The 22,405-nt window shown below is 45.3% G+C and overlaps 2 long non-coding RNA genes and 1 pseudogene across 2 annotated transcripts in view; 1 reads left to right on the forward strand and 2 right to left on the reverse strand.

Annotated features, from left to right (window-relative positions):
* On the reverse strand, nucleotides 1–20,757 carry LOC140207117 (uncharacterized). Its single transcript, XR_011888497.1, has 4 exons — nucleotides 19,102–20,757; nucleotides 16,869–17,028; nucleotides 15,974–16,141; nucleotides 1–2,731 (listed from the first exon to the last, which is right to left on the reverse strand). It is a non-coding gene; the product is annotated as an uncharacterized lncRNA (long non-coding RNA).
* On the reverse strand, nucleotides 2,979–9,273 carry LOC140207412 (uncharacterized; annotated as a pseudogene).
* The window catches only part of LOC140207118 (uncharacterized), an 18,892-nt gene continuing 15,366 nt past the window's right edge, over nucleotides 18,880–22,405 (forward strand). The window contains exons 1-2 of the long non-coding RNA XR_011888498.1: nucleotides 18,880–19,246; nucleotides 21,007–21,241. This is a non-coding gene — a long non-coding RNA (uncharacterized lncRNA). The remainder of the gene's footprint in view (nucleotides 19,247–21,006; nucleotides 21,242–22,405) is intronic.

The raw sequence follows: 22,405 nt of genomic DNA on the forward strand, positions 1-22,405 counted from the left end.
TGCAATCATAGTAATTTATAATAGTTCATAATAAATAAAACAGACAATGTAATATAGTGTACACTCAAATCAGCGTGAGTTCATCAGTCTGACGGCCTGGTGGAAGATGCTGTCCCGGAGCCTGTTGGTCCTGGCTTTTATGTTGCTGTACTGCTTCCCGGATGGTATCAGGAGAGAGACAGTGATGTGATTTCCTGTGTCACGGGTGCAGACAGTCATCTCAAGTGAGGAGTTTGTGTGGAGATGCAACTTCCCTGGAGGTGGAGGAAAGAGGACACACCAACAGGTGGAACCAGCTGTGGGAAGACATGGTTTGACAGGTCTGAGGATGAGCTGAATGTACCATAACCTTCAGACTGAATCAGAAAACCATTCTGAGGGTATTTGAAATGTCAGAAGCAGGGGAGATGTGATTGCATGTGCAGAGGGTGGGGATTGTGTCTCCATCAGACCTTTGGTGAGATGGTTCAAGTTACAATGTGCAGGGATGAAATCACAGTGTTTGGGCCCGGATTTAATCATTGATTCTGACAGTGAGAGGGTTCGTTTTGCTGTAAGGAAGCAACATTAATGAAAGACGACACAGGAACTTCATCAATTGCCAGTTGTACAGCAGAAGTGACCAATTTGTATGTTACCCTGACAGAAACAGATATTCACGGTGGTGACAAAGGGGTTCAGTCTGGTTTAGTTCAGGTTGGAGAGGGGTGTGGAGTTTTGAAATCAATGCCGTGCGGTGCCACCATCGTTAATTTGTCATGTCCGGAGTGGTGGATCACACAGCACGGAAACGGGCCTTTGGCCGGCCATACCTGTTCTGACCATCCACTCACTGTCTACACTGGTCCCATTTATCAGCACTCGGTTCATAGCCGACTGTATCTCGGTAGTTTCAATGCTCACCCACTTCGTAATGTTGTGAAGGGACCTGTCTCCACCACCACCTCGGACAGTGTGTTCCAGATTTCAGCTACCCTCTGAGTGAAAAATCTCTTCCTCAGATCCCTCTAAACCTCTTTGCCCTCTGTTTAAATCTGTGCCCTCTGATCTGTGATACCTCTGTCCCAGGATCGTGGCCAACATGGGCATCGGTGAGGCCTTTGACAAGGTTCAGCATGGTAAGTTGCTGTGGAAAGTTAGATCACATGGGATCCAGGGAGAGCTGGCTAACTGGATGCACAGTTGTCTTGATGGTAGGAAGCAGAGAGTGATGGTGGGAGCTGTTTATTTGACTCAAGGCCTGGCCCAGTAGGGTTCCCCAGGGTTACAACCATTGCTCTCGTTATTTATTGATATTTAATTATATTTGCATTTACACAGTTTGTTGAATTCTATGCTCCACTTGATCTTTCATTGATCCCGTTGCTATTCTATAGATTTGCTAAGTGTTCCTGTAGAAAAAAAGAATCTCACGGTTATATGTGGTGACATATATGTACTTTAATGAAGGCTATGGTGCAGGTAGTTGGAAATAGGCAGTAACAACAAAAGCAGGTCAGCGTTGACTAGAAGGGCTGAAGGGCCTGCTTCAGTGCTGCTGGACTCTGTGACTCCAATAATATTCTGATTTGTAATTTCCACAGTCAGTGCTTTGCTACTAAACACTGAACCCAGAAATTTACCCAAACAAGAACTGGAACTCTTAGCTGGCTACCAAAAGTGTTTACAAGCTGTGATACTTGCCAAGGGGGGTGTTACTAAGTACTGACCATGCAGGTTGCCCAAACTTTTGCTTCGGGCCCTTTTCCTTTTTTGCTATTTTGAAACTGTAAAAGATGGAAATAAAAATGTAATCTTGATTAAAATATTAAAGAAATGTGTCATCTTTATCTATATGCCTTTTGGAAATCAGGTCATCTTTTACTCGCTAAGCTATTCACAGTAACAGAAATTTTAACCAGGGCTGCCCAAATATTTGCATGCCACTGTATATATCCTGTGCCTTCCGAATTGCTTCCAGAAATTACTGGCATTGCTGCTGTTTTCATCCCTGCCTGTGTTCTTTTCAAATCAATTTTGACCAATTTTCCTCTCATGCCTCTCTAATTCTCTTTATTCCACATCTGACTTTAGCTTCTCCTTCTCTAATGTCAGGGTGAATTTGATCATATTAAGATCACTTGCCCATAAGGGTTCTTTGAAATTAAGTGACCTAATTAATTCTGCATCATTACAACATCCAATCCAGAATAGCTGATCCCCAAGTGGGCTCAACCTTGATCTGCTCTAAAAAAGCATCTTATAGGCATTCTAGGAATTCCTCCACTTGAGACCAACACCGTCCTAATTTTCCTAATCACCTGCATGACAATCCCCCATGACTATTGTAACATTGCCCTTTTGGCACGCACTTTCTATCTCCCATTGTAGTTTGCGGACCACATACTCACTACTGTTTGGAGGTCTCTATACAATTCCCATCAGGGATTTTTTTTTTTGACATTTGCTGTTCCTTAATTCTACCCACAGATTCTACACCTTCCAACCCTATGCCACCTCTTTCTAATGATTTTATTTAATATTTTACTAATACAGCCACACAAACCCACTACCAGCTTGTTCTTTCAAGAAACATATAAGTATCTAGGAAACGAGAGGACCTGCAGATGCTAGAAATCTAGAGAACTACACACAAAGTGCTGGAGGAGCTCAGCATGTCAGGCAGCATCTATAGATGGGAATCAACATTTTGGGCCAAGACTCTTCATCGGGACTCTTGATACCCACGTATCTGGAATATCAACAAGCAAAGAAAATAGAAAGTAGTGCGAAATAGGGAAAACCTTTGACAAAATTTAGTTCAAGGCTTTAAAAACCTGCCAAACAGAGCTCAATAGTTAACAAATACAGCAAAGGCAATAAACACTTTCATCAATACCAACATTGATTTTTTTTTAATAAAAATATCTTGGTCCCATTTCAATCAGTAAAATTTAAAGATAAATAAGAACTGAAATGATATTTATGCTCAAACCCACTTAGATTAACACTACCTTGGACAGGAGCTAGAGAAGTAACACACATGAAAAAAAATCACACAAAGGTCAGATAAAACTTCTAAGTATATATTTTCAACAAAATTAAACAGGATTCAGAACTCCATGTGTGTCTATGCAATCGTGATAAGAAATACAGACCAGAAAACTTAAATGAGAGGCCAACTCAGAAAAATGAATCTATGGAAGAAAACATTAACCAGTGGAATGAGTATGACCCTCCATGGGGACATCCCAACGATCTGGGCAGACCAGGGGCCGTGGACAACTCTGATTTGATGGAGAATGGATGTGAAAGCACAGAGGAACACCTGGAGAAATTTCTGAAATGTCCGTTTGCTGCTGTCATTACTGTGTGGTCGGGAATCTTTCGGAGGGTAGGCCTCGAAATCCCCGGCCTTGCCTGCTTTTGGCGACCGAGAAGGAGGTCGAATCATTCGGACAGAGATGGTGCTCAGTACTCGGTGTCAGAGAGCTGATCACAGCTCGAAGTTTTCGGATGACTCAGAGTCAGATTGTGGTCGGCATGGCAGGGAGAGTTTTTCTTACTCCTCCCGTCTGCGTGAGATGTGGGACATTTGAGAAACTCTGAACTTTACTGTGCTCACTGATTTCTTCATCAAGTTATGGTATTGTTACACTCTTTGTAACTATATGTTATAATTATGTGATTTTGTCAGTTTTTTCAGTCTTGGTCTGTCCTGTGTTTTGTGATATCACACCGGAGGAAATAATGTATCATTTCTTAATGCATGCATTACTAAATGACAATAAAAGAGGACTACGTGTCTTCATAATCACATAAAAACAAGGCAGTAAGTACAGAAAATGCCAAGAGAAACCAGACACAATCCAACATATTCCAGGATCCTGCAGCAGTTTAACTCAATCTGATTACTTGCAAAGGTACAATCGAATGGCAAATAATATTCACAAAAATCTTGCTTTAAAATACAAACTCATGAGGGCCCTCCAGCACTTCATAAAGGCATCAGATTTCAAGCCTGACCCAGTTCAGAGTCAAAATATTACAAATTATATGATAATCAATACATTATTTCAGATAGGACAATCCAGAATAACCATCCGGATATAATATTACAGGATAAACAAGCAGGAACAACTCCCTCAATAGATAAAACCATTCCCCATACACACGTTCCTCAACCAGTGGAGCACCTCACCACAGGCATTGTTTGCGTCATCAAACAACTGAAAGATTTTCTCTCTCAATCAGCTTCCAAATGTTGTTACTCTGTCATTCATTGCCACGCCCCACTGCTGATTCCCTTCTCCTCATCATACGTTCTTACCCCGACCATCGTCCAGATCCCCAAAATCTGCCCTGTGCAGACCTGCCTCTGGTTTCTGACCCTGCTTCATTGAACATCCAACTGATGGTTTCCCATTCTGCTTTCAGTCTTTAGAGGACAGTGGTGTTTTCTAACAACCCTTTAGAAGCAGGAAAACTGACCCATAATGTGGAAATGAGTCATCATTACGGAGGTTAATGACCAATGTCATTCTTCCTCAGCCCAGAGATTTCGGGGCGAAGAACATCTCAGACAGAACTGCAGTCAGCTCGACTTCTTCAGTCTGCAGAAAATTCAAGGGAAACCTCTGCACCCACAGAGTGGTGACTGTTTGGAACCCATAAGCACAGGGAGAGCGAGACATGAACAACAGGGGAGGATTTCAAAGGACCGTTGTGGAACTGAATCACTGGCAGGGTCCAGCCGGCCTGAGTTGACTCTCTACTGTACACTAGGTGTGTTATAAATTCAGTAAGTACCGGAGACAGAGTTTAAAATAAACTGATTTATTTGTCTCAGATCCAGAATATTAAACTCCAGTCCTATTAAAGGTGAATATGCAGCAGAAGAAACTCCTCCCATGCCCAGTGACCAGGGTACAGAACTGGGTGTGGTGAGCAGCAGCAATAATTGCAGAGTTCAGCACCGACAGTCACTCTCGAAATTGCATTCAGCAACGGTGATGGTCAAATATCCTGCATGAAGCTTATTGAAACTTTCTCCCCAGTGTGAACCCGGCAGTGTGTCACAAGTGTAACATACTGTAAGGTTTCACTGCTCATGTAACGGCCTCTCGGCAATGTTTCACTGTTGAGGTAATGGTTTCTCTGTAGCAGCAATATTTAGGTTATGACTGGAGATAACAGGGTTTTGGAGTGCGGGGCTATCCAATGAGAGAAATGTTCTCTCTTGTGAGTCTGGAAGAGAGATTTCATGGTCATTTGCCAGGGAGAGATGAGAAGATGCGAATGGAGAGAGTGGGCCCTTTTTCTTTTTGTTTACTTCACTAACCATATAGAACCATAGAACACTACCACACAGAATCAGGCCTTTTGGCCCTTCTTGGCTCTGCTGAACCATTTTTCTGCCTAGTCCCACTGACCTGCACCCGGACCAATTTACCACATTATCATCCAGATCATTGATATAGATGACAAGTAACAATGGACCCAGCACTGATCCCTGTGGCACACCACTAGTCACAGGCCACCACTCAGAGAAGCAATCCTCTCCTACCACTCTTTGGCTTCTTCCATTGAGCCAATGTCTAATCCAATTTACCACCTCTCCATGTATACCTAGCGACTGAATTTTCCTAACTAACCTCCCATGTGGGATCTTGTCAAAGGCCTTACTGGAGTCCATGTACACAATATCCACTGCCTTCCCTTCATCCACTTTCTGGTAACCTCCTCGAAAAACTCCAATAGATTGGTTAAACATGACCTACCATGCACAAAGCCATGTTGACTATCCCTAATAAGTCCCTGTCTATCCAAATACTTGTAGATCCTATCTTTTAGTACTCCTTCCAATAACTTACCTACTACCGACGTCAAACTTACCGGCCTATAATTTTCCAGATTACTTTGATTCTTTTTTAAACAACGGAACAACATGAGCCACTCTCCAATCCTCCGGCACCTCACCGGTAGATACCGACATTTTAAATATATCTGCCAGGGCCCCTGCAATTTCAACACTAGTCTCCTTCAAGATCCGAGGGAACACCCTGTCAGGTCCTGGGGATTTATCCACTTTAATTTGCCTCAAGATATCAAGCATCTCCTCCTTTTCAATCTGTACAGTTTCCATGATCTCACTACTTGTTTCCCTTAATTCCATAGACTTCATGCCAGTTTCCTTAATAAATACAGATGCAAAAAAAAACCATTTAAGATCTCCCCCATTTCTTTTGGTTCCACACATAGCTGACCACTCTGATCTTCAAGAGGACCAATTTTATCCCTTACAATCCTTTCACTCTTAATATACGTGTAAAAGCTCTTTGGATTATCCTTCACCTTGACTGGCAAAGCAACCTCACGTCTTCTTTTAGCCCTCCTCATAATTCATAATTCCATGAGCCAATCCACGCCCTCAGTTTGTCAGCCTTCCACACAATACTCCTTGCATTGAAATAGACACACCTCAGAAAACTTTCTTTTAAGTTTTTTTTGCACTTTTTATACTCCTCTAGCACCTTATTTGCTCCCTGTTTCCTATACATGTCATACAACTCTCTCTTCTTCTTTATCAGAGTTGCAATATCCCTTGAGAACCAAGGTTCCTTATTTTTATTCACTTTGCCTTTAATCCTGACAGGATCATACAAACTCTGCACTCTCAAAAATTTCTCCTTTGAAGGCTTCCCACTTACCAATCACATCCTTGCCAGAGAACAAACTGTCCCAATCCATGCTTTTTGGATCCTTTCTCATTTCTTCAAATTTCACCTTTTTCCAGTTTAGAACCTCAAACCGAGTACCAGATCTATCTTTATCAATGATCAAGTTGAAACTAATGGTGTTATGATCACTGGAACCAAAGTGCTCCCCTACACACACTTCTGTCGCCAGTCCTAACTCATTTCCGAATGGGAGATCTAATATTGCATCCTCTCTAGTTGGTACCTCCATATATTGATTTAGAAAACTTTCCAGAACACATTTTACAAGCTCTAACCTGTCTAGACCTTTAACAGTATGGGAGACCCAATCAGTATGTGGAAAATTAACATCCCCTACTATCACTAATTTTTGCTTCCTGTAGTTGTCTATCTCTCTGCAGATATGCTCCTCCAAGTCTCGTTGACTACTGGGTGGTCTGTAATACAACCCCATTTATGTGGCCATACCTTTCCTGTTTCTCGGTTCCACCCATATGGACTCAGTAGACAAGCCCTCTAATCTGTCCTGCCTGAGCACTGCTGTAACATTTTCCCTGACTAGCAATACCACGCCCCTACCCTTTAATTCCTCTGCCTCTATCACGTCTGAAACATCAGAACCCTGGAACATTAAGCTGCCAGTCCTGACCCTCCTGCAGCCAAGTTTCACTAATTGCTATAATGTCGTCATTCCATGTGTCAATCCATGCCCTCAGCTCATCTGCCTTCCACACAATACTCCTTGCATTGAAATAGACACACCTCAGAAGATTGTTTCCACCATTCACAACCCTTCTAATTGTTGCTTTGCACAAGCTTTTAACATCATTTATTTTCACTCCCACTCCACTATCTGCTCTGGCACTCTGGTTCCCATCCCCCTGCAAACCTAGTTTAAACCCTCCCCAATAGCACTAACAAACCTCCCCACAAGGATACCGGTCCCCTTGTAGTTCAGGTGTAACCCGTCTCTCTTGTACAGGTCCCACCTGCCCCAGAAGAGATCCCAATGATCCTGAAATCTGAAACCCTGCCCCCTACACCAGTTCCTCAGCCTCAGTCAAAGTAAGAATTATAAAGCTCAATCGTTTAATCAGATATTGTTTACCATTTGTTATTTCGTGGTACCGATTTGTAACAGAGGAGACATCATGCGGCACCCACCCAAACGAGATTTCTTAAGTTTGGCCGGGCAGGGGGGCTATCACCCCCTATATTAAGCTGCTAGCTGAAGCGAGAGTTACATAAAGTTAGATGACTGAGTGAATCCTTTCCCACATTCACAGCAGGGGAATGGCCTCTCCCCAGTGTGAACGCAGTCATGCACATTTGGTTGATTTGGCTGAGAGAATCTCTTCCCAAAGTCTGAGCAGGTGAACGGCCTCTACCTAGTGTGAAGTCGCTGGTGTCTCAGTAGGTGAAATGACCGAGTGAATCCTTTTCCACACTCTGAGCAGGTGAATGGCCTCTCCCCAGTGTGAACTGACTGGTGTCCCTTCAGTTGAGATGACTGAGTAAATCCCTTCCCACACACTGAGCAGGTGAACGGCCTCTCCCCAGTGTGAACTGACTTGTGTACAAGTAGGTGGGATGACCGACTGAATCCCTTCCCACAGTCTGAGCAGGTGAACGGCCTCTCCCCAGTGTGAACTCGCTGATGTTCCTTCAGATGAGATGAGTAAGTGAATCCCTTCCCACAGTCTGAGCAGGTGAACGGCCACTCCCCGGTGTGAACTCTCTGATGTGCCTTCAGTTGACATGACCGAGCAAATCCCTTCCCACACACTGAGCAGGTGAACGGCCTCTCCCCAGTGTGAACTCTCTGATGTACCTTCAGTTTAGATGACTGAGTGAATCCCTTCCCACAGACTGAGCATTTGAACGGCCTCTCCCCAGTATGAACTGACGTGTGTACCAGTAGGTCGGATGACCGAGTGAATCCCTTCCCACAGTCTGAGCAGGTGAACGGCTTCTCACCGGTGTGAAATCGCTGATGTCCCTTCAGTTCAGATGACGAAGTGAATCCCTTCCCACAGTCCGAGCAGGTGAACGGCCTCTCCCCAGTGTGAAATCGCTGATGTATCTTCAGTTGAGATGACAAACTGAATCCCTTCCCACAGTCTGAGCAGGTGAATGGCCTCTCTCCAGTGTGAACTCGCTGATGTACCTTCAGTTTAGATGAGCAAGTGAATCCCTTCCCACAGTCTGAGCAGGTGAACGGCCGCTCCCCGGTGTGAACTGACTGGTGTCTCAGTAGGGCGGATGACCGGGTGAATCCCTTCCCACAGTCTGAGCAGGTGAACAGCTGCTCTCCAGTGTGAACTCGCTGGTGAGCCATTAGGTCAGATGACTGAGTGAATCCTTCCCCACAAATTCAGCAGATGACCAGCCTCTGCCCTGTGTGATCTGACTGGTGTGTCCACAGGCGGGAAGACCGACTGAATCCCTTCTCACACACAGAACAGGTGAATGGCCTTGTCCCAGTGTGAACTTGCTGATGTACCTTCAGTTGAAATGACCGACTGAATCCATTCCCACTGTCTGAGCAGATGAATGGGTTCCCCCCTGTGTAAAATGACGGGTGTGCCAGTCAGTCAGATGAATGAGTGAATCCCTCCCCACAGTCTGAGCAGGAAGGATGATCGACTGAATCCCTTGCTCCACTTGTTAAATATCTGGACCAAGACAGCAAATCAGGCGTGTTATGTTCGAGATTCCCGTAGACAAATTCCTTGTCATTTTTAACCTGTAAAAAGATTTACAAAATCCATCAATGGGTGAAGGACAACATTTCAGATGAGATCACTTGAGTTGTCAAGGTGTGATCTGACATCACACTGTTACAGTGAAGTTCAACCCAAGTTGGAGAGAGAAATCATCTTCTAACTGGGCACAGTGCTGGTATCTGGAATGACCATCAAACTCTCTGATGTTCTTCCTGTCTCTATGAGAATGGGTTCAGAGGAGATGTGAGGGGTAAGTTTTTTTACGCGGAGAGTGCTGGGTGTGTGGAATGGGCTGCCGGCAAAGGTGGATACAATAGGGTCTTTTAAGAGACCCCTGGACAGGTATATGGAGCTCAGAAAATTAGAGGTAATTTCTCAGGTATGGACATATTTGGCACAGCTTTGTGGGACAAAGAGCCCGTGTTGTGGGGTAGTTTTTTTTCCTGTTTGTACCATCCCCAATCTGTGACCTGGCTCAGTTTGACTCTCTCCATTGGTATTATTCCCTGTTCCCACCGAGCTACATGGGTGTCTGGCCCCACAGTAACTGAAACACTCTCACACGAATAGCCTTTGTTAACGTGCAGCTGGGATTTTCTTTTATGTACTGTAAATTTAAAGTGCCACAGTTTTAACACCATATAAACAATTCCTGCTGAGATGAATGGTTGGTCCGCACAGCTAGTAAAAGGACTTAGAGTGAGTTTTTGTATTATTTCAGGTTCTTGTCACAGTCATAGAATAATACAATACAGAAACAGGCCCTTTGACCCATCTAGTTGGTGCCGAGCTACCTAAACTTTCTACTGCCATACCCCTACCATCCAGGTACCTGTACAAACCTCTGAAATGTTCAACTTGAGCTTGCAGGCACCGGGTGTGCTGGCTGCTCATTCCACATCTGGATGACGGTCTGTGTGAAGAAGTTTCCCCTCATGTTCCCCCTACTGTTTCACCTTTCACCCTTGACCCATGGCCTCTGGTTGTAGCCCACCCAATCCCAGTGGAGAAAGCCAGCTTGCATTTACCCTATCTATGCACCTCTATCACAATCAAATCTCCCCTCAATCTTCCACATTCCAAGCAATAAAGTCCTGATCTGCTCAATCTTTCCTAATAACCCAAGTCCTCCAGACCTGGCAACATCCTTGTGAATTTTCTCAGAACTCTTTCAACCTCTTTTACATCTTTCCTGTAGGTAGGTGACCACAAGTGCAAACAAGACTCCAAATTAGGCCTCACCAATATCTTCTACAAGTCAACATCCATAAGACCGAAAGAAGCTGCAGAAGATCGTGAACACGGCGCAGCGCATCACACAAACCAATCTTCCGTCCTTGGACTCACTTTACACCGCACGCTGTCGGAGCAGTGCTGCCAGGATAATCAAGGACACGACCCACCCAGCCAACACACTCTTCCCTCCGGGGGAAGGTTCAGGAGCTTGAAGACTCGTACAGCCAGATTTGGGAATAGTTTTTTCCAACTGTGTTTAACCAACACACCCGACCCCCCACACTCGCACAAGCCAGCCTTACCACTAGAATATTAGACCTCGGCTAGTTTTAATTCCCGAACTAACAAATCCCTCGTCACCGGTTTGACTTTCCTCTGCCAGGTAATTTCCCGCCACCCACCCCCCAGCAGTTTCTAAAGTGGTCTAACTGTTGTTGTGGGGGATGAACACAAGAGTACTCTGCAATGGCTATTTAACCTCATTTCCCTTCCTGACTCTCACTCAGTTTCCTGTGTCCTGCACCTTGGGTGTAATTCACCTCTCTTCATGTTGTATCTATCACCCCCTCCAACTCCTGGATGATCCAGAATTCATCCATTTCAAGTTCCAACTCCTTAAAGTGTAGGCTTACAAGCTGCAGCTGGATGCACACCTTGTAGGTCAGCGGTCCCCAACCACCGGGCCACGGACCGGTACCGGGCGGCGAGGCAACAATATGATTTGGCGATATGAGTCAGCTGCATATTTCCTCATTCCCTGTCACGCCCACTGCTGAACTTGAACGCACGCGAGGTCAAAACGCACATGTCATCCATGTCAGCACGGGAAGAAGATCAACTCCTCGAGCTTGCAAATGACGAGGGGCTGAAAAGTATGTTTGACATAACATCTCTGCCGGCATTCTGGATCAAAGTCAAGGCTGAATATCCTGAGATAGCCACGAAAGCACTGAAAACATTGCTTCCATTTCCAACATATTTCTGCAAAGCGGGGTTTTCTGCAATGAATGCAACGAAAACTAAATTGCAGAATAGACTGGACATAAGGAACCCCCTCGAGTATCACTGTTTCCCATCACCCCTCGATGGCATCGTCTCGTTGCAGGGAAACAAGCCCAGGGCTCCCACTGATTCAGCGATATTGGTGTGTTGCAATGATTTTATATGTTCATACGGGGAAAATATGTGCTGTGTGTTTAATATCCAAACGTTACTTAAAATGTTATGATGACTTACAAGTGACTTATAATTGACTTATCACTATATAACACTAACATAAAGTAAAAGCAGGAATGATACGATAAATACACAGCCTATATAAAGTAGAAATAATGTATGTACAGCGTAGTTTCATTGAACAGAATCGCCAAAAACGATTTGTAGAAAAAAAATTGGCATGTACACGCATGCACACACAAGTGCCCGTGCAAGGCTTCATAGTCATTGTAGTCTTTCTCAGAGTAAACACAACTTATTTGACTGCTACTCTTGTCCCTTGGCAACCCTACCTCGCCCCGCCCCCCAGTCGGCCAGTCCGCAAGAATATTGTCAATAATAAACCAGTCCGTGGTGCAAAAAAGGTTGGGGACCCCTTTTGTAGGTGAGGGCATCAGGGACACTGGAGGTCTCCCCACCTTCCCACCAATGTCCCTTCTAATTGGTAATGACCAGTGTGCACAAAAATATAGTACTGTGCATTTTTCCCATCCAGTGACAAAATGTGCACAGTGAATTTTAGAAAGAGAGGTATTCATTCTTACAGCTAGCAAATCACTGGCACTAAGAACTTTGATCTCCTTTGGGTTCGATTGGGTTCATCTGCACTCTCACACAACCTATCTCGTAGGCCTGTTAACGGGTAATGAAGGATTTTCTCACAAAAGCCTTTGCACACTGTCCAAGTGCACCCAGTGCTCCTGAACCCCAATCCTCCCAGTGCTCAGATACGGTGGCGGCTCAGGTAAGACAGCGGCGACAGGGGAGGGGAGGTCTCTATACCCTGAGATCCACACAGGGAATACTGAGGATTATTCCGAGACAGGGAGGGAAGAATCCAATAAAACCCCAGAGTTAATGGCTCCACAAAGACAATTTCCCACCCGAATGCTGCCCAATCCATGAGCAGGAGGAGGGACCTCAGTGATTCCTGTGTATGCACCCTGGAAGCCTCAGGAAATGATAATGATCACGAACCAGGCCCCAGATAGAAAAGAAAAACCAGCACAGTTTGCTCAGTATGTCCGCAGTACTACACAAATGTTTAAAGTGACACCACAAGATTTATTCGGTCTCTGCTGCATGATTCTGTCAGCTGACGAGGGGAAAATTGAGATACCAAACCTATCAGGAGTTACAGGTGGGAAACCATAATGAGAATGAACAGACAGACCAGATTATTCAGGCCTTGGAAAGGGCTCTCCAGCAACTTGTAAACAACACTAAAGTACAAGAATGGAAACCTCAGCCTGGGGAAATTGGGACCAGACTATTGGGAGCGACTTGTGGCCTGCTAAGGCACTTTCACAGGAGACCAAGCCTTTAATGTGGGAATCCGTCCGCCCAGTTTAACGCCTTACTGCTCCAATGCTTACCAATTAAGTTAGTCATAGTCATAGTCATACTTTATTGATCCCGGGGGAAATTGGTTAAAGTTAGCCAACATGATTAGAACAAATCATACGGTTTGGCCTGAGAATCAACAAAATCGTATGCAACGAGGTTTGACATATTATTGGGACCCGGCTTTCGAACCCGATCAACCCCGAAGGGAACTAATATTAAAGGTGAATATGTTCAGCGGGAAGAAGGACGTGAGCGGTCTTTATCTGGGGATCAGAAATGGGAACAAAAACCTACCAAGGGACAGGTGGCGACAACAACCTAGGGAAGAGCCTGGGGTTCCTTGCCTACACCCTGATGAAACAAGCATCCAGCACCAAGGGAGACTGGCAAGACTTGGCTGCGGGCCAACTCCAATACTGGAAGGAGTCTGAGGTGAAGACGGGACATCTGGTAAGGCACACTTTTAATATTGACCGAACCCAAGATGTTGTGCCCCATCTCTGGGCAATTTCAGGCCATGAAGTCGGTCACACCAACTGGCCCCCTGTCCGGATCACCATGAAAGAAGGCCAGACTCTCCCACCCATTCCGCAATATCCCCTCAATCCCGAGCCAATATTTTATGAGGATGCAAGCTGTTTGTGGATCCAGCAGGATATTCTGGCTATGCGATAGTGACGGACAGTGAAATAGTTGTGCAGGCCTCTTTTGGGGCAGCTGCCTCTGCCCAGAAGGCTGAGCTGTTTGCACTGACTCGTGCCTGTATCCCAGCAACAGACTAAAGTGCGAACGTTAACCCAGACTCCTGTTATGCATTTGGAATTGTACATGACTATGGGCCAACTAACCAAAATTCTCCAAGCATTACATTCACAGGTACGACAGGCTGACAAGGAAGAGAACTACCCCACAGAGAGGAGTGACTATCCCACCATAGAACCCGGGATTTTCTCCTGATCAAGAACTGGGATCGAGGGAAACTCAAACCTCGGTGGAGAGGACCATATCAGGTGTTACTGACCACTACCACAGCTGTGAAACTGGAGGGGCAATCTCGGTGGATACATCGAACAGACAACAAATGTGTTACTGCAGGAACTGAGTAGAAGGACTCTCTCGGACTAAAGGAAAATGTATTGGTTGATAGTGGTGTTTGTGTCTTTGAGAGGGCTCTCCCCAGCATCCGGGGGCCCCCATGTTAACACCTTTCTGTCTCTCTGTCACACCTGTGCCAAACAGGTAGAACTAGGGACCTGCTGGGTTTGTGGTGAAATTCCCCAGCATGGTAAAACTATGATTCCAATGTCAGTAATCACGCTCAACCAGAGTGAGGAACTCTCAGCTTGGGCTTTCTCAAATAACACCCGGGGAAGAGAGGTGAGGAACTGTGGTCGACTCAGAGATGACTGTGGCTGTCAGTGTTTTGAGGGACGGTATCTCAGGCCCCCACCAAACGGAAATTCCGATACTGGGAAACATGCATCCTGGCCATACTTGCAGGTGCACAGCAGCGGAGAGGAATAACTGAGACTGAGCGATTTTGGATGATCACTTTTCTCTCCTATGGAGTAGCCAGGAATTCACGAGAGACAATCAGTTTGGCTACAGCACTTGAGGAGCTGGCCACAATACTGCAGGGGCCCTGACAGAAACACAGGCCCAAGTAACAGAAATATCCACTGAAATGATTGCAATCCGGCAAACAGTCCTACAGAATCGTATGGCTTCAGATTTTATCCTGGCTGAGAAAGGGGGAACCTGTGCTATTATTGACACAGAATGCTGCACCTATATCCCTGATGACTCTACTAACATTACATCCCTCTCCGAGCACACTGCCAAGGAGATTGACAGCATCAAGAGAGTAGGGCAGGATATACACAGGTTCAAAGAAGTGTCGAAATGGGGGTCTTCGAAGGTCTGTTCGGTAATATGCGGGGCGAGATATTGCTTTATGGCCTAATAGTTGTACATATGATTGTTATAATTACTGTTGCACGCTGTTTTTACCCACTGATAAGTCAATGCTGTACTCAGTGGCTTTCTCTGTAAAAAAATTACTGCTTTGTTGATCATGTAATGATGAAAAGGAGGGAATGATAAAGTATGTAAAAGGGTTAGCACTTTGTTAAACAACAGCAGCCTGTTTTTCTGAAAGAAACTGCTGATGATCAACAGATGTGCTGAGCCATGCTGAGCCATATTTCTTCTTGAGGGTAGCTAGCTGGGGTTTCAGGATGCTCATCTCCCTGTGCACTCATGCGTAGAGATAGGACAGCTTCAGTCTGTTCTCTGTGTTTAAGCCATTATGACAATACGTAATTTGCCTTTCAGGGCTGTCCTGTAGTAAATAACTTTGGCTCCAGCCTGTCTTGTGTGGGGGGTATCTGGACGGATATACCTGTGGTGTAAGGGGAATTGTTAGTCAGTTAGTGGATTGGGCGAGAAAAGTCATACACTGTTCCTGTTTGAGCAACTAACTGAGTAAGCCCCGGGTGCTTGGAATAAAGAGTTTGTACTTATACAGTCTCTGAGTGACTTTATCCGGATTCGACTTCCACAGAATGGGAGGGGTTTTAAAGGGCTGGGCTGCTGGAACACATTACCAGACCTGGAGTGATTGCAACTGGGTCTGACAGAGGCATAACTGGTTCTTCCAGGCACACTCAGTCTCACTCCAACTATTTCCTACTTTCTCTTGTACAGTTATGTAAAGTCTAAAGGACCAGTGTTTGAGTAAATGAGACTCACCAAACTTTCTCCTGACTGAATCACTGGATTCTCCGAGTCAGATGGGTTCTCTCCAGTTGATGCTCCCAATCCTCGGGCTGGTTCACTTGTTGCTGTTCTCTTGTCTTCAGTCGTGGTTTGCTTCCAGTTGGGGTTTTTCTTCCAATAAATCTCTCACCGCAGGTCTAACTTTAACATGAAAGATAAAGAAGCACATTAACAATAAAAAGGAGAACGAAACATTTCTGCTTAATGTTACTAAGAACAAAACTCACTGAAAATTAAACGTTGAAGGCAGATATAATGATCTCAGTGAACAATCTTTTATTGTCCCTCACATGTCACGAAATGATATGGGATAAGAAGGAGCCATCATTCAGACATTGTCAGACATAAGACACAGGAACAGAATTGGGTGATTCGATCCATCTGGTCTGCCTCACCACTCAACCATGGCTGATTTTTATTCCAACACCATATTCCTGCCTTCCTCCTGTAACCCTGAAGCTACTTCGAAATCATGAATATATTAATCTCTGTCATAAATATACCCAAATGGCAGCCTCAACCAACCTCTGCGGCAACAAATTCCACAGATCAGACACCTTTTGGCCAAAATTTTTTTCTCATCTCAGTTTTAAAGGGAAGCATCTTTATTCTGAGACTGCTGTCAGATATCCTCTCCAAGTCCAGTGTATCCAGGCTTTTCAACATCCGGAAGGTTTACTTAACCATACATCCCTCCACCACCCGTACCATCCCTCTGAACTCCATTGAGCACAGTTCCAGAACCATCAAATGCTCCTCATACATAAAGCCGATCATTCCTGAGATTATTCTTGTAAACCTCGATAGCAACAACTGTATTGAACACACTTCCAGGAATAACAGACAAATTGGTACCAAGATAACTTACAAGGAAAAGTTGTGGTTTCTTTACTGTTCTACTATCACAGAACGAGCTATTTCCATTCCCAGGTTAGAACAGGTCCATTTCAGGAATTATAAACCAGTCCAGGGTGAATGTAATAGAAAGAAACTGGAATTACCAGAAACACTCAGCAGGTGAGGAACAGCTGTGGAGAGAGGAAAAAAATTTACAATTCAGGTTAATAAAGTTTCGTCAGAATGACTGCAAACATTTTCAGCTTTTAGTGCAGATCTCCAGCAACTTGAGATTCTGCTTGATTTCCACCGAGTGACAGACAGGTGACAGTGAGGGGGATTTCCAAACACAGTTTGAACACCAAACTCATGGGTCTATTTCTACTGTTGTAAACATAGAACAGCCCATTTACTCATAGTCTCTCCCTGTGAGGATGGAATAGGAACTCATCCTCTCCTCAGATTAGCAGTCATTGCTTCCAAAGGAACTCTAGAAACAAACATCTGATCCCAGAACAGAAATACCCGCTCAACACCTCATAAGCCCAAGCAGCTCGATCCCCAGGTCCTCTTTACCTGGATCAAAAACTGTGATATCCCAGGACCCAACCTCACAGAGTCACACAGCTGAATCTGCCACTCACCGATCCCCATATTTCACACTGGGTAGTGCAATCTGGGATTTCCCCACAACCAGTGTCCAGCTGCTCGAAATTTCTGCTTCATTGCAGAAAGACGACCATCCCATCTGTAGAAGCACTAACCAAAGTCAAAACCAAAACACCGACAGTTCCATATGCCTGGAAAGCTGATCACAGGATTATAGCCCAAGCACCAACTTTCCCAGTACTCTTTGCTGCCCGTAAAATGCTGCAATGTGTCAGACAGTGATAGTTCCCAGCAAGCACCTCCACACCAATGCACAACAGAACTGAAACCTGATGACCCTCGGGCATTCCAGCTAACAAAAACTGATTCTGGAAATAACTCATCAAGGCCAAATGTGCAAAAGAAGACCTCACAATGAAGACAAAGGTTAGAAGAAAGATTGCTCACATATAACATTGAGGAGGTGGGACACAGGGTGGACCAAGGTTGACCCAGATGGCTGATGCATAGCACTGAAGTGGGCGGCCGGAGACTAAACAGAGGTTCAACAAGATGGGCAGGGATGAGCAGATGGCACCAGGTGGGAGAAGGGATCAAGGCAATCACTGATGGTCCTCCAGCAATACACAGATACTGAATGAATAGTACAAAAGATTCTAAAATAATAAAGTTAGAACAAACAACAAGAACTTTGCCATATATACTTTGATCCTCACCAAATTTTTATCAACACACCATAGCAAATTTCCCATCCGGACACTTCTCGCTTTTGTATGGTAACTACTCTGCCTGTGTCTGCGAGGAACTGCAGAGACCTTTGGATACAGATCTTGTCTTGTGCATACTGCACCAACCACTGTCGCTGGGCTCTTAACGTGCAGGAACAATGTGTGCCTTGCCTACGGACACAATACGCTGCCTGGACTGAGGCTCGAACTCACGACCTTCAGATAGCTAGTTCAACAGCTTAACCACTTGCCCATGTGCATATCACAGAAATCCTTTTTCCCCCTGGACTTCCCAGTTCCTTGGTAAACCAGGCAGTGAAATCAAAGATCCCCATAACCTGGGACATACTCCTTTCTCACCCACCCCAATCGGGGAGAAGACACAACAGCCAGAAAGGTCAAGGACAAATGTGAGGAGCCTCAGGAAGCGAGGCGAGTTGGGGGAAGTTAACGGGACTCAGTGGCCAACATCATATTTCCCAACACAATATGGAGGAAGCATCACCACCCATCCGGGGGCTTCGCTACAGCCGCTCCAACCAAGGACAGAGCATAAGTATAGCAATACAAAAACCACAAACAATCAAACAACAAAATGTAAACTATGCCAGATGGAAAATAAGTCCAGGACCAGCCTATTGGCTCAGGGTGTCTGAGCACACACCACGTGATTTTGCGTCACAAAGCGGAGGGCGGGGCAGATCTGCGGCACACAGCCTCACGTGACCTGTTGGCGGGACTTCCATTTCAATTCTGCGGAAATAGGCAGCCTGGGCTCCTGGTTTGGATCGTTCAATGCAGATTAAGTGAAGTCTACGCATTTCTGACGAGCCCAGATAACTGGAAAATAAACGAGTAATTGGCCCTCAGTTCGGGGTTCACGGCCAGCATCAGATCTCCCCGCTCGGGATCGCTCTCAATACTCACCGATGGGAAAGTGATATCTTCGGCCCGCAGACAGTGATCCCGACTCAGGAGGCGAGGACTTCGTACCCGATCCCGCAGACGATCGGCTTCAGCACTGAGCAGAAAGGAAAACACCGCCCACCCGGACACTGTGAGCATGCGCGAAGTGAGTGTTACATCATCCAGAGGGCGGGGCCTTGGAAACAGACGCGCAGATGCTGCCCATCTGTGGTTAAGCGGTGGGGGGGGGTGCAAACTGGATCACGTGATCAATGGGGTCTACCACCCAGGTAGGGACTCCAGCTACCAACTACTCACCTTAAATGTATTCGACACTTTAACCCCAGGGAAAATATATCATGTCAACTCTACCTATTCCTCACGTAATCTTATAAACCTCTACACGAGGAATTTTGCGGATGCTGGAAATTCAAGCAACACACATAAAAGTTGCTGGTGAACGCCGCAGGCCAGGCAGCATCTCTAGGAAGAGGTACAGTTGACGTTTCGAGCCGAGACCCTTCGTCAGGACTAACTGAAGGAAGAGTTAGCAAGTGATTTAAAAGTGGGAGGGGGAGGGGGAGATCCAAAATGATAGGAGAAGACAGGAGGGGGAGGGATGGAGTCAAGAGCTGGACTGGTGATTGGCAAAAGGGATATGAATGGATCGTGGGACAGGTCACCCCAGCCTGCGCCGCTCTGGAGAAAACAACCCAAGTTTGTCCAACCTCTCGCTATAAACTCATGCCCTCTAATCCAGGCAGTATCCTGGTAAACCTCCTCTGCGCCCTCTCCAAAGCCCCGACATCCTTCCGAGAATGGGGGCGACCAAAACTGTATGAGATACTCCAGATGTGGTCTAACTAGTTTTATAAAGCTGTGTTACGAACTGTAACGTTTTAGAAATGAACCAGCAGCAATAGAGTTCACACTGGAATCTGGTTTTGATGTTTAAAGCACCGGCTTTATTAGTATCTATTTATAATGTAGTAACTTATCGAAATAAAGGAATGTTAACAGTGTTATGTGTATATATGTGTAAATATAACTGCCAAACTTGCCGCTCACATCTCCTCTCACCTTAACTGTATTAGACATTTCAACCCCCAGTAAAAATATATCGTCTATCCACTCTATCTATACCTCTCGTAATCTTATAAACGGTAAATTTGTTTCTTTGCACAGAGTGGTGGGTAGCTGGAGTCCCTGCCTCGGGTGGGAGGCTGAGGAAACAAAGCTTAGAGTCTTCAGATGGTAAAGTAGGAAAGTTCAGTAATCCACGGAATATGTGATGGGAGAGAGATATTTGTAATCCAGGGTTAAACGTAGAGAAAAGGCCGTTTCATCAAAATAACCGTCGTCGAAGTTTTTATCCGTTGAATCCGTCCACATACAAGTTGTCAGCGAAAGTGACCTGTCACAGGAATACCGTCTTCCAGGGGTTACCACACAACACACCCAGGCAAGGGTTAACACAAGCGGTCCCCCAAGATATTCCAAAATCCACTCCTATGGATATTATGAAGTGACAGCCACACACATTCGTTGTGCTTCCGTGTACCAATGATCAACTCACTCTTGTGGGCATAGGAGAGTTCCAAGCCTCAGCTGCGACAAACTGAATCTATCAGCTTTTCCAGTCTCTCTGTCTGTCTCTCTCTCTCTCTCTCTCTCTTTAGACTGGCCGACTGCCTGTCTGCAGATCGCTCTCTCTCTCTTATGGTTAAATCCACAGTCAGCGCCGTCAGCCTGTGACTGACGTCATAGTCCCGCCTCCTCACTCCGGCGCTCTTAAAGACACAGTCACAGTCCGACCGCAGGCTCGCAACAGCCGCAACACAACTTCCCGACTTTTCAACTCAGTGCTTCAACTAATAAAGACAACCACGCCATTTGCCTCTTTAACCACCCGATCAATCTGTGCAGTCTCTTTCAGGGAGCGATGAACTTGGAGTCTAAGATCCCTCTGATCATCAACACTGTTCAAGGATTTGCATTTAACAGTGTACCGTCTCATACATTCGACCTACCGAGCTGCCAAGATGATCATCACAAATCAAATCTCACTGAGATTTCTCAGGTCCTGTTGAATTTATTGCCAAGTGCACAAGTACGGGAAGGTGCAGGTACAGAGAAACACTGACTTGTGGCAGCATCACAGGCAAGTACATTCAGATAACACAAATTTTACGGTTGTCTGCCAGGAACAATCTATAAATATGTTTTATGCCATTAAATATATATAAAATACATTGTGTCATGATCAATATTAAAATGTGCATTTTAGATAGATAGATAGACATACTTTATTGATCCCGAGGGAAATTGGGTTTCGTTACAGTTGCACCAACCAAGAATAGAGTATAAATGTAGCAATATGAAAACATAAATAGTTAAATAGTAATATGTAAATTATGCCAGTAAATTATGAAATAAGTCCAGGACCAGCCTATTGGCTCAGGGTGTCTGACCCTCCAAGGGAGGAGTTGTAAAGTTTGATGGCCCCAGGCAGGAATGACTTCCTATGACGCTCTGTGTTGCATCTCGGTTGAATGAATCATTGGCTGAATGTACTCCTGTGCCCACCCAGTACATTATGTAGTGGATGGGAGACATTGACCGAGATAGCATGCAATTTGGACAGCATCCTCTTTTGCATGTGAAATTTCCCTTGGCAAATCATATGGCCGGAGTCCAACAGCAAAAAGTTCAATATCCGGGCTACAGACACGTTCCTTGATCGTAATCTGACCAGGATTGCACCATCCGTTGTTGACTAGAACAGCAAGCCCACCTCCTTTACGCTTACCGCTCTCACTGCAATTCCGGTCAGCCCGAACAGTCTGGAAGCCCTATATGGAAACGTTTTGGTCGGGTATGTCCTCGTCCAGCCACGTTTCAGTAAAACACATAACACTGCCCTCCCGAAATGTTCTCTGACTCCTGGCTAGCTCCGTCAACTCGTCCATTTTATTACCCAGCGATCTCACATTGCCCATAACGATGAGAGAGGGGAGACACAGCTTATAAATCCTCTTCTCCATAAGTCTCTGTTGTCTTGACCCGGTCCTCTTCCCTCGCCTTTTTGATCCCCCTCTGCATCCTCTGTGTGTTTTCTTCCAGATTTCAGCAGGGGTGTCCGCCGCTCTGCTCGCTAAACCGGCCGGCATAAGCGCAATCAGCTGGTCCCTGGAATAAACAATGCGACCATACTGCTGCCCCGCTAATGAGACCTGTCCGAATGTAACTATTTCCAGCGCTAAAAACCCAAATAAAACTCTCTCCACCAGCCTGTTAGAGAGGGTGCAGCTTCGACGTGTTACCG

Source organism: Mobula birostris, chromosome 13 (assembly GCF_030028105.1).
Source record: "Mobula birostris isolate sMobBir1 chromosome 13, sMobBir1.hap1, whole genome shotgun sequence".
NCBI lineage: Eukaryota > Metazoa > Chordata > Chondrichthyes > Myliobatiformes > Myliobatidae > Mobula > Mobula birostris.